We start from the raw sequence: 17,747 nt of genomic DNA on the forward strand, positions 1-17,747 counted from the left end.
GAGTGAGAGTGCCCATAGACAGAAAGACATGGACAGAGCATTATATGCCCACAAGTGGAAGTAACAGGTACAATAAAGGTAGTCAGTGTTAAGAGTTATAGTGTTCATATGTAGTCCTGAGGTAATATTATGATTGCTGGGGTAGAACTGTGTCTAAAATGTCATTGTAGAGTGACGCAGAGCTACATGAAGGAAAATTAAAGTGGCAGTGCAGATGTAATAAATAAACTTAAGAGCAGCACACATTCAGATGTATTCCTGATTAGAGCAATGTCCAAGAAGTCATTATAGAGTGTCACAGAGTAACATGAAGGAATATAATAAAGTGGCAGTGCAAGTACAATGAAAGTAAACATAAGAGCAGCATATATTCTGTTTTTAGATGGAGGACAACTGATTGTTCAAGGGTTAGTTCAGCCAAAAAGGAAAATTATGTAATTTATGACTCATCCTTATGTCGTTCCAAACCTGTAAGACCTTCTTTTATCTTCTGAACACAGTTTAAGATATTTTAGATTTAGTCCGAGAGCTCTCAGTCCCTCCATTGAAGCTGTGTGTACGGTATACTGTCCATGTCCAGAAAGGTAAGAAAAACATCTTCAAAGTAGTCCATGTGACATCAGAGGGTCAGTTATAATTTGTTGAAGCATTGAAAATACATTTTGGTCCAAAAATAGCAAAAACTACGACTTTATTCAGCATTGTCTTCTCTTATGGATCTGTTGTGAGCGTGTTCATTGCAGTGTAGTAATATCGGGTTCACAAGTGAATCACTCGATGTAACCGGATCTTCTTGAAAATAAAAGGCAGCAGTTTGTGCTCTTAATTTGGCCCGCACCTCTCCGTTGACCCATCGTTTCTAGTTTGGAAATTATTTAACATTAATGGATGGGATGATGTCCTCTGTGCATTTGTTAATGTAGCATATCACAGTCTTTGTATTCTTCTATGTTGTCTCCTGCTGCATCTTGGAACATCTGGCAGTCTGTGGATTCAAAGCAGTCCTGCAGTGTGGAGATGGCCTCTTCACTCCTTTGTAAACTGTTTTAGAAACCAGTTTTTCCTGTTTGAGGCATTGTCTGTAGGCTGGTAACAGCATTATGCTAATGTGGTCACCTTTGCCGAATGCTGGATGGGGGAGGGGCTTGTAATTGCCCTCGTGTGGGGAAATTTATGTGCTGGTAGATTTTAGGAACAACTTTCCTCATATACCCTGTTAAAAATCTCCAACAACGATGAAAACGGAGTCAGGATGAGGAATTTCTAATCCATTTATGGTGCTGCACAGTTCGTCCAATGCTTTAGTTTTGTCCATGTGAGGCGGGATGTAGACCACTGTAAGAATGATTGAATTAAAGTCCCGCGGGAGGTAGAAGGGGCACACTTTAATGGAGAGCAGTTCGATGTCAGGGGAGCAGTGTGTAGATAAAACTGTAACATCAGTGCCCCAGTCCGTGTTAATCATAAAGCACACGCCTCCACCTCTGCTCTTACTGGAGTTTAGCGATCTGTCATGACGAAAAATGGAGAATCCAGGCGGACTCTCTTGGGTTTCGGTACCCAACCCTAGTGACGATGTAGTTACACTCAGGTGCTGCTCACACACAGCTTACGCACAGCTAACGCTTGCAGTGTGAAACAGGTGTAGGTTACTTTTTGGCGGGTGTGCTTATGCTGCCCTGGGCTTGTTCATTTTGTAGGGCAAAATATCTCTCTCACACGGGAACCTTGAGTGGAGCGTGGCGGATGTTAAAAAGAAAACCGATTTTCATTCAAACAAATCGATGCAAACTACACATTTGAGTTAATCAAAAATCTATTTATCGCCCAGCCCTAGTTGATCTTTAAATAGAGCAGCTACACCTCCACTTCTCCTAACAGTCCTGCAGACACACATGAATAGGGCCGCATGATTAATCGTATTTTAATCTTGATAACGATATCCACCTTTCTCGAATAATTAATTATCTTTATGAACCACAGAATTGCTTGTTATAAAGATTTAAATGCAAAAGGCAGAAGAGCTGACTGTTTCTGTCGGTGGTAAGTTTTAATTTAAAAGGTTTGTGATAATAAATCAGTTGTAAATTAGCTCAAAAGGGAAGATGTATATAATTTATGATTTAATTACAATCGTTTAAATGAGATGCCAGTATTAACTGTAGCAGAATTAAGTTGCCATCATCCAATCTGTTCGTCCAGTGATTTCATATAAACTCTAAGAAAGGATATTTTCTAGGCCATAGAAAATACTTTCATACAGTGTTAATGCATTAGGGCATGTTACAAGGATCAAAATCGTAATCAATTTGTGTTACGTCTCTGATGAAATTGTTTTTACTAGGGGTTAAAGGAGGTAACATTAAGTTGCATATTAAAGAAATGAGGAAGGGAAAGAGGTGGCAATGGAATACATGACAAAACTGCACTACAAGAAATATTTATTTCCCTCAAGGAACAACAAGTTAAACACAAGACAAAGGAGAGAAGGGAAGTTAAAGTGGCGCTTAAATCATAAAATGAAATATAAGCCCCACTAACTAACTAACTTCCCAAACCCCTAAACTAATAAAGAAAGAAAAGAAAATTCTTCAACACAAAAGTGTCATAAACTACACTAATTGCACTAAAGCCAGAACATACAAAAACAAGTGCACACAACTAAACTAGTGTTTCTAATACATCCAAAATCACTACGTGCAGATATGTAGGTCCACGTGACTTACTTAACTCTTCCACTCCTTCCTTGTCTTCCAAACCATCAACAAGCTGACAACACATCAGATCAGAAAGCAGCAAAACAACAAACTCACACAATAGTCTCAGCAGAAAATTTCCTTCCCGCTCTTTCACAGATGTCCTCCTTTTAAAACTCTTGGATGGGAGCATGATTGGCAAAGGAAATGATGTTAATGATGATTGACAGCAAAGATATCCAATAGAATCCAAGGAAGGTGGTACCTGAGAGCATGAGAGTGAAAATGGAGAAAAGAGAAAAAAAAATACAGCACAAAAGATCGCAGACTGGAACACTCCCCCACTTAAGCTCTAGAAAGAGTGTCGAGAGTGTGGCGAACACATTATCAGCCCCCTTCTTATGTCTTATCTCAATATTATAACTCTGTAGCAACAAAGACCAACGAGCCAATCTTTGATTATGATTGTACATTTTAGAAAGAAACACTATAGTGGACTATGATCGGAATACACAACAGCTGGAAGTAAATGTTTTGCTTTAGCAAATTATAAATCGGTTGTAAATTAGCTCAAAAGGGAAAATGTATATAATTGAATTATGATTTAATGACAATTGTTTATATGAGATGCCAGTATTAACTGTAGCAGAATTAAATTGCCATCATCCAATCTGTTCGTCCAGTGAACATTTAGCATAATTTCATATAAACTCTAAGAAAGGATATTTTCTAGGCCACAGAAAATACTTTCATACAGTGTTAATGCATTAGGGCATGTTACAGCGATCAAAATCGTAATCAATTTGCAAAGCTGAATCAGAAACTCATGTAATTTGTGCACAAGAGTTTGATTAACTAAACACTAACACAAACTAGCCTAACATACCAACAACCAAACAATCACTCATACAGGGGAAAAGGGCAAATGAGATTTATAACGGGGGCTGTTTATACCAGGGTCTATAGCTTATACTAAACCTCTGTTTCTAATTTTAAATTTGGCATAACATTTTTTTTTTGACAGCCCTAGAAAATATGCTTCTGTAGAAGCCAAAACAGGGATATGATCAGAAAAGTCTTAAGTCTGTAAGTTTTACAGTGTAATTTATAAAGTTGCCATGTAAAATCATTCGTTATCTGAGTTAACGTGAGACTCTTATTGGGCGATTAAAAATAAAATATTGCTGTTAATATATTCTAAAAGTTCGGTTTGGAGCTGGATCTATACTCCGAAAGCTATGATGACTTTCACTTTTATATTTTAGCACGGATGTATACCTAGCCGAATTGCACTGTAGGGGGCGAGAACGAGTCTTCACGCCTGTGTCTGTGCCTACTGTGAAATTACCACATTGAACGTGATGTGCTAACATGGATGCAGCTATGAAGCCCCCAGGTTTGCTTCGGGAAAAGCTTCCCGATGGAAACCTCGACAGGACTTACATCTGTTTCACACATACTCCGTCTGCAGTGTGTATGTAGTCCGTTTACATTACATATGTGTTGCAGAAGCAGCACGGGACACAGGACAGGTTTGCAGTCCGCTAATTTTATTGATCTGTGCCTGTTTGGGTCCACAGACACAACATTTGTTCATTATTTTATATTTCAAATCATGTTAAAAAAAATCCTTTTTGGCATTGGGACTCTTATATATTAATTCATTGTGAAATTATTGCATTTCCATGTCAATGCATGTTAATTTTTACCACAAACAATGCGCTGTCACTTTAATTCATCACGTGCAGCACAGCAAAAATAGACTCGTTAAGTAAACGATCGCTGTACTGCTGCAGACGCACCGCTCCTGGAACGCACTGATGGACCGCAATCGCTTGAACGCTGGAATCAATGCTCTTGCTGTTGCTCTCCTATACTGGAGATGCAAGCAGAAAAAGAAGACATCCGTGTGGGTGAAATACTACCTGGCAGAGATGTACCAATACGGGGAGTTTCAATCATTCTAATCCCTCCGCCATTTTTGTTCTACTCGCTTCTGATGCTTTTCGACGCTTTTCAGCAGTGTAGGATGACGTCCACTGGGGGCGTATTGCGAAGCTGATTTCAACTGCCAGTGTAAAGGCGGTGTTAAAATGGGTGTGTAAAAAAAATACGCAACGCAGGTGTAAGGTTGTTTGCACTTTCTGTGATGTGGAATTAGTTTACTGTAGGAGTTCTTCCAGTCTCAAGTACCACCTAAACGCAAAGCATCCCTTAGCTAATGTGGAAGATGCCGGGCCAAGCATTGATGTAGCGCAGTACATCTACAAGTACATCTTATTGAACATAATTTATTTTCATCATCAATTATCACATGCATGTTGTGTATATGCATGTATGGAGGTTGATGGCTAATTTCGCTGGTACTTGTGACAGTAAAGGGCTACTATTACTAATACAGTTGAACAGCTTTCTCAAGCAGTTTATAGTGAATTTTGGAAACAGGAGATGGTCTAAAGCGCCACCTGGCTTGAGAAAGCCGTTCTCAAATACTTCCTTTTAGTCATTATTTGGGTAGCACACATATTCTGAATACCTTCGGCAAAATTCAGATGAACCATCTAAATCTAGATTAATTCCAAGTTTACAGTGAGATTAATTTATAAATATAAAAAAAATCTATGTCCAGCACTAATTATTTTACAGATCTCCTTGATACATTTCTGGACCTTGATCATGTAAGGATCCTTGCTGTCTATGAAGGGTTTGAGAGCTTTCAGATTACATCACAATTATCTTAATTTGTGTTCCAAAGATGAATGGAGTCCTTATTGTCACAGACAGAAGAGAGGGATAACAGGGTATGCAGGTAAGTAGATGTTTATTGGAATTATGGAGACAGAAGATGGGATCACACAATCTTGCAGAGTAATAGTTGAGCTGAGTGGGATGTTAAGAGATTGACTTGAGGACACTTGCTGTACAGACGAAGGGTGGATACAGGTAGGAACTGACAGGACACGGATGACAGATGGTGGTAAGTAATCAGTATGATCAAACTTTCAGGTATTCAGATGATTCCAAGAGTAGCACAGAGAGTAGAATCGGTGATTCTCTGATGAGACCAGACAGAGAGTGAATGTAAGTGTGGGCTTAAGAAGTGGTAGTGATGAGCGGGTGCAGGTGTGGTGACTTCAGTAATCTGGTGATAATGAGCGGATGGGCGGAGTCGGGTGATTGGACTCTGATGGTGTGGCAGGTGTTACTGGTGACTCAGTGACACTTATGGGTTTGGAATGATGTGATTTAATTTTTTTTTGTGTACTAACCCTTTAAATGATTCAGTTCCTTGATTTGTTTTATGGGATGAGTAATTCATTAATTCCAAACACAATAATTGACTAATGTAACCTTCTAAAAATAATTGAAAATGCCAGAAATAGTGAAAAAAAGGACTATGCATGCATGTACACTTGTTCAAATGTTTTGGCTCAATACCTTTTTTTTTGTTCAGGATGGGGTTAAGTTGATCAAAAGTGACAGTAAAGATATGTTCATGTCACAGAAGTTCCATATTACAAAATAAAGTGCATCACTGTTTCTACAAAAATATTTGGCAGCACAATTTTCAACATTGATAATAATCAAAAATGTTTCTTGAGCAGTAAATCAGTATATTATAATGATTTCTGAAGATCATGTGACACTGAAGACTGGAGTAATGATGCTGAAAATTTAGCTTTGATCATAGCAAAACATTTTAACAGATTTTCACAATAGAAAACATTTTAAATGGTAATATTTCAAAATATAACCAATGATGAAAAAAATGTATTGTGAGCGAAAGAGATTTCTTTCAAAAACCTTTTAAAAATCATACCTACCTCTAACATTTAAACATTAGTGTAAATATCATCTAACAGACACTTTTAAATGTCTTTTCTGTTTCGAAACTGTAAATTAATTTAAATATTGTAATTATGTATTAGCCTTTCCCCAATCTCTAACTTTCATGTACTTATGTCCCCTTTCCAGGGTTTCCTGCAATACAGTGACCTTGCATTTCCATTGTATGTCATCCATTTGATAAATAACCTTACTGCTGTGTGTGTGTGTGTGTGTGTGTGTGTGTGTGTGTGTGTGTGTGTGTGTGTGTGTGTTACGACCTCTGGCTCAAGGGAAGCATCAAAAGACAAGGGACACACGCAAATCAAATATTTAACTCAAGAAAATGTTTATTTCCCACTAAATTAAAGTAATATTAAATAATAAAGTGAAAACAATTAAATAAAATCACAATGTATCTGTATTCATCAGCAATGTCAGTGTGTAAAGCACAGTGCATGGTTGGAAGTGTAATACAATGTTGAGGCATAAAATGCAACAGAACAAACCAAACAAAACAGAGTCAAAACCAAACAAGATCACAGTTCCGTTATCCCCAAAGTTCCTCTTTGGCTCAAGTGGAGAGCTCTTTTTAAAAGGAGCACCTGAAGCACTGGTCACAGGTGTCTCCAATAGACTGCCGATTTGTGGAAACAAGTACCAAGCTACAATATCCAAGACCAACAGCAGAGGTCGTCACAGTGTGTGTGTGTGTTTGTGTATGACTTCCATTAATATTGTTTTTAGGAAAACTCGCCCTAACAGTCTTTCTTACCCACCCATTGACCTTTAGGTGGAGTCCCTTTCTCTTACCCTCCCTCCGTTTGTCTCTTCCAGCCTTTCCGGATCGATGATAACTTCTGCGGGCTGGATTTTAACCAGCCTCTAGGGGGCACCAGCACTATCGAGGGCATCCCGCTCTTCATAGACAAAGACGACGGACTGACTTCGGTAGCTGCTTACGACTACCGCGGAAACACAGTGGTTTTTGCAGGAACACGCAACGGCCGAATGAAAAAGGTAAGAGTCGTAGAGTTTCACATCTTATGGTTTTTTTATACTCTGTGTTCATTATTGGTATGTTCTGGGTTTTTATTTTAGATAATCTATTTGTTTGGTTGACTCGGCACATTGCGGAAATCAAGAAAATGGTAGTTTGGAGAGGTTTATTATGCAATCTTGGTGTTTTGTGTTGTAAATTTTTTCAATTAAGTTCAAGTTTATTTGTATAGCGCTTTTTACTATACAAATCATTGCAAAGCTACTTGCAATGGCAACAGAAAAATTACGTTTCTACAATATTTCGTTGTAGCTTATCATTGGTGACTGTCAGTGTATGTGCATATGGCAGAAATGTACGTAAAAATCAATTAAAGACATAATCAAACAAACGATGAACACTATTTACAGCAATTTTTATTTGATGCAGTCAAACTTATAGCAAAAATTTGTTAGTTCTGTATGTTGTTTCAGGGTTAGCATCATCTGAGGTCCTCTGAGGGTCAGCATCATCTCTTCTCATGTGTTCTGGATCCAGACTGAAGCTTGTGTAATTCCTGTCTGTGGCAAAACAGAGAAACAAATAGAGACAACCAAGTAAATGTATATGTTTAACACAAGCTAAAAAATAATAATGCGAATTTAATCAAATATAACTGCAGTCCAAACCTATGAGATTCATTATTTGAATGCTTGAAAGCATTACAATAATCTAACCTTGAGGTCATAAACTCATGGATTAACATTTCTGCATTTGACATTGAGAGCAAAGGTTGTAATTTACAGTAAATATATTTTTGAGATGGAAAAATGCAGTTTTACAAATGCTAGAAACGTGGCTTTCTAAGGAAAGATTGCGATCAAGTAGCACACCTAGGTTCCTAACTGATGACGAAGAATTGACAGAGCTGCCATCAAGTCTTAGACATTGTTCTAGTTTATTACAAGCAGAGTTTTTAGGTCCTATAATTAACACCTCTTTTTTTCATAAGTGAGCAGTAAAAAATTACTTGTCATCCAGTTTTTTATATCGACTATGCATTCCTTTAGTTTTTCAAATTGGTATGTTTTGCCGGCCCGCAAATAAATATAGAGCTGAGTATCATCAGCATTACAATGAAAGCTAACACCATGTTTCCTGATGATATCTCCCAAGGGTAACTTTCTAGTCTATGCAAAAGAAAGTTGTGGTCAATAGTGTCGAACGCAGCACTAAGATCCAATAACACTAATAGAGATATACACCCACGATCAGATGATAAATAGCAGGTAATCTGTAACTGTAAGAAGAGCAGTCTCAGTACTATGATACGGTCTAAATCCTGACTTGAAATCCTCACAGATACCATTTTTCTATAAGAAGGAATATAATTGTGAGGACTTTTTCTAGTATCTTGTAGAGACCAATAAAAATTAAAATTAGTGTATTGTTGGCCTTCTGGAAAGTATGTTAATTTGATGTACATGTACTCAATACTTGGTAGGGGCTCATTTTGCTTTTAATTACTGCCTCAATTCAGCGTGGCATGGAGGTGATCAGTTTGTGGCACTGCTGAGGTGGTCTGGAAGCCCGAGTTTCTTTGACAGTGGCCTTCAGCTCATCTGCATTGTTTGGTCTCTTGTTTCTCATCTTCCTCTTGACAATACCTCACAGATTCTCTCTGGGGTTCAGGTCTGGAGTGTTTGCTGGCCAGTCAAGCACACCAACATCATGGTCATTTAACCAACTTGGGCTATGAGCTTCTCCACCCTTCCTCTAGACTCTAGGACCTTGGTTTCCAAATGAAATACAAAACTTTCTCTCATCTGAAAAGAGGACTTTGGACCCCTGGCAACAGTTCAGTTATTCTTCTCCTTATCCCAAGGTAAGACGCATCGGACGTTGTCTGACACCTCTCTGTGTGGTGGCTCTTGATGCCTTGACCCCAGCCTCCGTCCATTCCTTGTCAAGTTCACTCAAATTCTTGAATCGGTTTTGCTTGACAATCCTCATAAGGCTGCGGTTCTCTCGGTTGATTGTGCATCTTTTTTTCCCACACTTTTTCCTTCCACTCATGCTTGGATACAGCACTCTGTGAACAGCCAGCTCTTTGGCAATTAATGTTTGTGGCTTACTGTGACGATTGTTGCCCAGAGAGACACGGGGAGAGCGAGAGATCCAATTGCAGGTAATTTATTAAGGGGAAATCCAAATCGTGGTCAAAAACACTCCAAAGGTCAAAACCAAAAATCAGTCCAAAAACAAATGAACAAATAAACAAAAGAGGGAACAGGAAAGGAAAAGGAACGGGAACTCTGAGGACGAGAAGACAATGAGGAATCTCGGAAGACGAGAAGGCTGAACATACGAACGGAAAGGACTCCATTCAAACAACAGGAAAAGACTGGTATTTGAAGGAAGGCTAATGACAATAAAGTGACTGCACATGGTGCAATTAACAGGAGTGAAACAGAGACTAGACAGCGTGACACTTACCTTCCTTGTGAAGGGTATCAATGATTGTCTTTTGGACAACTGTCAGATCAGAAGTCTTCCCCATGATTGTGTAGCCTAGTAAACCAAACTGAGAGACCATTCTGAAGGCTCAGGAAACCTTTGCAGGTGTTTTGAGTTGATTAGCTGATTGGCATGTCACCATATTGTAATTTGTTGAGAGTGAATTGGTGGGTTTTTGTTAAATGTGAGCCAAAATCATCACAATTAATAGTACCAAAGACTTAAACTACTTCAGTCTGTGTGCAATGAATTTAATACAGTTGTTTCACAATCGGAGTTGAATGACTGAAATTAACTTTTCAACTACATTCTAATTTGAGATTCACCTGTATGACAGATCCTTGTGGCACTCTTTTTTTTTTACTGGTGAGAAATGAGATGACTCCCCATTTAAATAAACAAAATTGTGTCGAACACAGCACTAAGATCAAGTAAAACTAGCAATGAGATGCAGCTTTGATCTGACGCAAGCAGCAAGTAATTTGTAATTTTAACAAGTGCAGTTTCTGTGCTATGGTGGGGCTTTTTGCACGAAGGAGCACAATTGACCCAGCTTGAATGGTTTTGGGAAGTGACCTAAAGATAACGTCAAGTTAATAATATTGACAAGCGGTTCTTCGGCTACAGGAAAAAAACTCTTTCAGTAATTTAGTGGGTACAGGATCTAATAAACATGTTGTTGGTTTAGATACAGTGATAAGTTTATTTAGTTCTTCCTTTCCTATAATTGTAAAGCACTGCAGTTTATCTTTGGGTGCGATGGATGAAACTGAAGTGTTAGACGCTGTAGAATCTACATTCGCTATTGTATTTCTAATGTTATCTATTTTATCAGTGAAGAAATTCATAAAGTCATTACTTTTAAATTGTGAGGAAATATTTAAATCAGGTTGCATCTGGTTATTTGTTAATCTAGCCACTGTGCTAAATAAAAACCTTTGATTGATTATTTTCTATAAGTTTGTGGATATGATCTGCCCTAGCAGTTTTTAGAGCCTGTCTATAGCTGGACTTACTGTTTTTCCAGGCAATTCTAAAAACTTCCAAGTTACTTTTTCTCCATTTGCGTTCAAGACTATGAGTTTCTTTCTTGAGAGAGAGAGTATTACTGTTATACCATGGCACAGTACGTTTTGCTCTAAGCTTTTAATGTATTAGAAAAGATAGTGCCCATATTGCCATGTTTTTTCATCTAGTTCATGTGTATTTATGTTTACACAGAGCAGTTAAGATAAATCAGGCAGGTTATTTGCAAATCTCTTTACTGGCTGGAACAATAGTTCTGACCATACGGTAACACAGAGCCATAGAGTTAATATCAGTGATACGCAGCATGCACGATACAAGGAAATGGTCAGTAACATTATCACTTTAAGCTATCTATATCAGTAAGATCGATTCCATGCGATATAATTAAATCTAGCATATGGTTAAAACGATGAGTGAGTGAGACTCAAAGAGTTTATTAGGTCAGTAAACTCTAGTCCTAATGCATAATTTTAATATCAATGTGAATGTTTTTTAGGAGATCTATACACAGTAACCAGTGCAAGAGATACATTATATTTATTTTGCATGTCTGACAGTGTTAGTATTTCAAATTATTTAAACCTGTATCCTGTGTTCTTGATAACACTGAGAACATCACTATATATTGTTGCAACATCTCCTCCACGACCAGTCTGACGGGGCTCATGCTTATAACAGTAGTTTAGTGGAGCCGACTCATTTAGACCAATATAATCATTTGGTTTTAGCCAGGTTTCAGGCAAGCAGAGTACATCAAAACTATTATTTGTGATCATTTAATTTACAAAACTGTTTTGGGTGTCAGTGATCTAATGTTTATGAGCTCAAACTTTTTTTTCTGGTTTAATCACGATCAGATTTTTTCTAGATCCTACATTAAATGTATATTTTGACCTCACTATTCGGGGAACAGAAACGGTCTTCAAAGATTGTACAGCACAAGTAATTCTATCATTTAAGTGGGTAGAACAAAAGCCATCATAGCTGTTATTTGAGAATTGTCTTACTAGTCATATGGTTAACACTTTAGAATGCTGTTTATTACTTACTGCATAACTAATAAGGAATTAATGAAGAACTAACAGGTGATTGTTCATTATCACTCAACTCTTTACTAGGGGTGGAAAGGTTCAACTTTTTCATGGTTCGGTTTGTCTCGCGGTTTCGGTACAGTTCGGTGTGTGCTATGTTTATGGAAAAACTATTCTTAAAAAAATATATTCTTAAAAAAAAAACTACAAGCAACAACACAAATACAATGGAGTAAAGATACAAAAAAATAAACAGTGATTTTCAGTATTTTTTAGGTAGGTCTAGCATTAGTTTTTAGCTACAGAAATGTAACAAATTAATCAAATGTAAAACATTAAAGATTGAAATCTGAATCTCTCATCTGAAAAGAGGACTTTCCTTAACCCAGGTAAGATGCCTCTGATGTTTTCTGTGGTTCAGGAGTGGCTTAACAAGAGGAATACGACAACTGTAGCCAAATTCCTGCACATGCAGAATGAAAGCAGAAGTTGTAAATCTAGCCAATGCAGCAAAGCAGACATGGGACCGTGTCAATTCCATTCAAGCAGCTGCACGATAGGAGTTCAGTCACAAACTTAAGAAATCAGTTGGCCATCTCACCATTGAAGACAGGAGCAGGTGAAATAACATACTACTGGTGGGGTTGCCAGAAGGGGCGAAGGGCTTCGATGCAGCTCGATTCCTCAGAGCTAATCTTTCCAATTGGATCCCTTCACTGAAATTCAGTGACATCGAGATTGACCGTGCTAACTGCCCCGAAGAGGACAATAACCAGGTGGCCATGGACACTAAATTTCACTAAATTTCTTTTTGAAATCTTGCCCCTGTCCTTTAACCCTGTCCGCTAACTGGTCACGCATCACATTTGTTTTTTGTTTATGCAGACCTACACTTTTGGTAATGTGCTTTGTGCTTTGTCTTTTGTACATAGTTGTTTGTCATTCCTTTTTCTTTTTGTTTTTTTCTTTTACTTTGCCCTTCAACAGACATCATTACTTTTATTTATTTTGCTTTTCTTTTAAAAACATTATGAATCTAGGTGGATTGGTATCTAGGATACATACTAACATTTACATGTCACTGGCAGTATGGCATTGCTTTTGTTTTTCTTCAGATAGACATATTCTTGACATTGTGAGCACACAATGCAGTTTCTGAATATCTCATCATTGAATTTTCCTAAATTTTCCTATTAAGCGTATCCATATATTCAAATATTTCCACCATAAATCGCTTTCCTGTGCCCTGATACAAGAGTCCCATTTAGAACAGTGCGATGTGGCACGCTTTCAAAACAAGTATTGCAAACTGGCAGCCTTCTCTCAAGCTCGTAATAAGACTGAGCAGGTGCTTATCTTAGTCGATGGGGGGTTACATTTAACTATTGAACATATCGGGAATGATGATTGTTTTTATACGATATAAAATGCATAATGACAGGTTAGCATTGTTCTCCATTTACTGCCAGAATGAGGGTGCATTTTTCACAAGTATTTCAAATGTTACTTGAGCTGATCAATTGTCCTTTAGTGATGGGTGGTGATTTTAATGCAGTTTTAAATCCTGCACTGGATAAATCTCACCCTGATACTACAGCTAACCCATTCTCTTAAGTTATTGAATACATTTATCACAGAACTTAATGTAATCAATCTTCGGAGAATTTAAAAACTGATTTCAAACTTTTAAACAGTAGTGTGGGAAATATCATTGCAATTTAAATTGTTTCCTATTGTTATATATATATTTTTTTTAATGCAGTTCATTCCTGTGGTGGAAAGTAACCTTTTTTTAATTTGTATTCTGTATAGTCGCAGTCAGTGTGTGAAGCGAGGTGTGTTTCTAAGTGGATTGTGTGAGCGTCTGTCTGATTCAGTTCGTGATGTATCTGATCCCATTGTATTCGTGTGATGCAGGGATCGAATCGCTCTCATGTCTCTCGGTTCTCTCCTGAGACGCAGACTCAGATGATTATGTTCACAGTGATGGTTGTCCTGACGCTCTGATGTCACTACTGTAATGATGTCTGTGTTTTCACATGATCGAAGCGTCTGGTCTGGTGTTATGGGATATTAATGAGATGTTAATGGTCTTGCTGTGGCTTGTGTTTCGTCAGATTCTGGTTAATTCGGTGAGTCCGTCGCGGCCGGCGCTGCTGTACGAGAGCGTCCCGGTGAGCGAGGGCAGTCCGGTGCTGCGGGACACACTCTTCAGCCCAGACCTGCAGTTCATCTACACACTCACCGACAGACAGGTGAGCACACACACTTCACACACTTCACACACTTCACAGAGCTGGCTTCAGTCACAAATGATCTGGACAGGATGATTTATAATACGGTATTCTAATTGATGCACAATATGTGTTTACTCTCCATGAGAATGTCAATGCAGAAAATAAAAACAAAAATAGGATGCATGTTATGTATAATCCACTGATTCCAGCTGGGGTTGTGCTGCACGAAGGGTCTATAAAAGCTTGTAATGGAACGACAAGTTCTGCCACCACTCCACATCAGTGCACACTGATCCACAGTGAAAAAAAATGCATTTTTATTAATTGAAAGCTGGGTATCTGAACGTGTCATGCTGACATAATGTGAAAAATAGAATACACACACAACTCTGCTATATTTGTGAGGACATTAATTGACACAATGCAATCTCTAGCTTCTTACCCTTGCCTCACTTAAGCCCTTACCCTAGACCTAACCTTTACCCAATTATAACCTGACCCTAAAACCAAGTCTTCACACTCAAACAGTCCTTTAAAGGGCTGTCAGAAAGTGAGGACTGGCCAAAGTGTCCTCACTTTATAATTTTGTCCTCACTCCGAAAGTCTAAAACTCAAACCGGCCCTCACAAAGATAGCTGTACAAGTGCACACACACACACACACACACGTTATCCTGTTTTCAGCAGAAGGGCTTCAGGTTTCCTGTCAATCAAACGCTGATCTTTGTGGTAACTGTCAGATAGTGCAATGTGTGAAAAGCACATTCTGCGGTTTCCATATGCACATGCACACACACACACACACACACGCTCACAAATGTGCTGTGTGACTGCAGTGTTTCTCAGATTGACTGTGTGTGTGTGTGTGTGTGTGCAGGTGACGCGTGTGCCGGTGGAGCGCTGCTCTCAGTACAGCAGCTGCTCTGAATGTCTGCGCTCCAGAGACCCTCACTGCGGCTGGTGTGTCCTTAGCCACATGTAAGCAAATACACACACACGCACACACACAAGTATCCTCACAACACACATTTCCTTTAACCAATCTGAACTTTGGATGAAATTTGACAGATGTCAATATGTTGAATATAACACTATAAAGCCTGCTGCATCAGATTTGAAATTCTAAGACCTCTATATCAGGGCCGCTGCTGGCCAAATGGGTGTCCTAAGCAGAATAGAATTGTTGTGCCCCCTCCCTCAAAAAACAAAACAAAAAACAAGTGAATATTTGACATTTAGTCAATATTAAACAAGGGTTTGATCATCATGTAGTGTAAAACAGCAATTATCAGGCATTTTGGTGCCCTTTGCAGGCATTTGTTATAATGTAAATTGTTTATTTTGTATTACATTATATATTTTACCAGTGTTATTCAAGGAAACCATATGATTATTTTTAATTAACCAATCACCTTGTTGTTTTATAAAATAAATTTTAAGTCTTGTAAACTAGAATATTAAGTCAGATGTGTTGTTGGTGGTGGTGAAATTATTAACAACATTAAAACACGCTACTAACATCACAGTCAAAAAAGTTTCACATGATTATGAAAAGCTACCTGAAAGTGATGCACAGGCTTCATCTTGGGCTTTTTTATTTTTATTTTCTCTGTGCTAAACTGTGCTGATGTCTTTTCCCTGATATATCCTAGTTGTCCCTTAATTATGATAATTATTTGCATCCAGCCACAAGCATGAGGTGAGAGCGAGCACAGGCACAGATGCAGGAATGGTGTGTGCATAATGCTGCCTACTTCGTTTATCATTAAATGCATTTTTTATAATTATATATATATATATATATATATATATAGACATACAGTGGGGCTCGAAAGTTTGGCACCCCTTGCAGAATCTGTGAAAATATGAGTAATTTAAAAAAAATAAGAGAGATCATACTAATGCATGTTATTTTTTATTTAGTACTGTCCTGAGTAAGATATTGTACATAAAAGATATTAACATTTATTCCACAAGACAAAAAAATTGCTGAAATTATTAAAAGAACCCTTGGTTCTTAGTACTGTGTTCTGTTACCTGATGATCCTCGACTGTCTTTCTGTTTTGTGATGGTTGTGCATGAGTCCCTTGTTTGTTCTGAACAGTTAAACTGAGCAGCGTTCTTCAGAGAAATCTTTAAGATCCTGCAGATTCTTCAGTTTTCCAACATCTTTACATATTTGAACCCTTTCCAGCAGTGACTTTATGATTCTGAGATACATCTTTTCAGACTGAGGACAATTGAGGGACTCAAACACAACTATTTAAAAAGATTCAAACATTCACTGATGCTTCAGAAGGAAACAAGATGCATTAAGAGCTGGGGGTGAAAACTTTTTTAATGCGTCTGACACTCCCTCTGAGTTCAAACAAACCAATATCCCGGAGTAATTCATGTACTCAAACAGTACACTGACTGAACTGCTGTGAAGAGAGAACTGAAGATGAACACCGAGCCGAGCCAGATAATGACTCGTTCACGAGTGAAGAACCGTTTCTGTCAGACGCGTCCGATTCGAGAAACGAGGAGCTGATGACACGTGTGTGATTTAGCGTGAAACAGCCCGACACACAGAGCGTCTGAACCGAACCGTAAGGCTGAACACTGAGGTTACAGTGATGATTATATGCATCTGTCAAAGTTTTTGTGATTTCTGCATCATTAAAACATGTTTAATTCCCAGTAAAGAACTGAACTAGTTGCATCATGAAGAGATCAATCAAACAGAGAAGTCACTGTTACCATGGTGATGACAAATAGGGACCACCCACTTAAAGCATTGCAAATAACTGAAATAAGTAAACAACTAAATGTAGTAAGTAACTAAATGTACTTTTTCTTATTTATTAATACATATTAATAGTCATATTTGTTTTATAAATTTATGATTATATATTTATACGTTGCAATATATTGACAATTATGCAAATGTCCCCCCAAACTGTCATTATAAAAAATTTACTTTTATATATTTATATAATGGATTATATTTCTTTTTTCTAATTATTCTTATTTGCATGAAATTATCTAATTATGCAAAGATAATACTTTTTAAATCTAAATGCAAACAAATAATCTAAATTGAATACATCCAAGTAATTTAAATAATCTAAATTACTTAATTTGAATTAATTTATATAACTTAATTTGATTTTCAAATCTGCATTTTCAGCATCATATTTTTATGATTTCTGAAGATCATGTGACACTAAAGACTGGAGGAATGATGCTGGAAATAGAGCTGCACATCACAGAAATAAATTACACTTTAAAATACACTCAGAAAAAGTTATTTTAAATATATTGCATGATCTGTTTGTCACTGTCGATATTTCAAAATGTTGCTGATTTTGCTATACCTTGGATCAAATAAATGCAGGATTGGTGAGCAGAAGAGACTTATTTTAAAAACGTACTTTTCCAAATCTTGTGC

General features: G+C 37.6%; 2 protein-coding genes across 6 annotated transcripts in view; both read left to right on the forward strand.

The window, feature by feature from the left end:
- Positions 1 to 17,747, forward strand: part of chchd6b (coiled-coil-helix-coiled-coil-helix domain containing 6b) — a 105,491-nt gene that overhangs the window by 56,952 nt on the left and 30,792 nt on the right. The gene's annotated exons all lie outside the window — the stretch shown is intronic.
- plxna1b (plexin A1b) overlaps positions 1 to 17,747 on the forward strand; it is a 210,976-nt gene that overhangs the window by 34,056 nt on the left and 159,173 nt on the right. The gene's annotated exons all lie outside the window — the stretch shown is intronic.

The sequence above is a fragment of the Carassius gibelio genome, chromosome B6 (genome assembly GCF_023724105.1).
Source record: "Carassius gibelio isolate Cgi1373 ecotype wild population from Czech Republic chromosome B6, carGib1.2-hapl.c, whole genome shotgun sequence".
Classification (NCBI taxonomy): Eukaryota; Metazoa; Chordata; class Actinopteri; order Cypriniformes; family Cyprinidae; genus Carassius; species Carassius gibelio.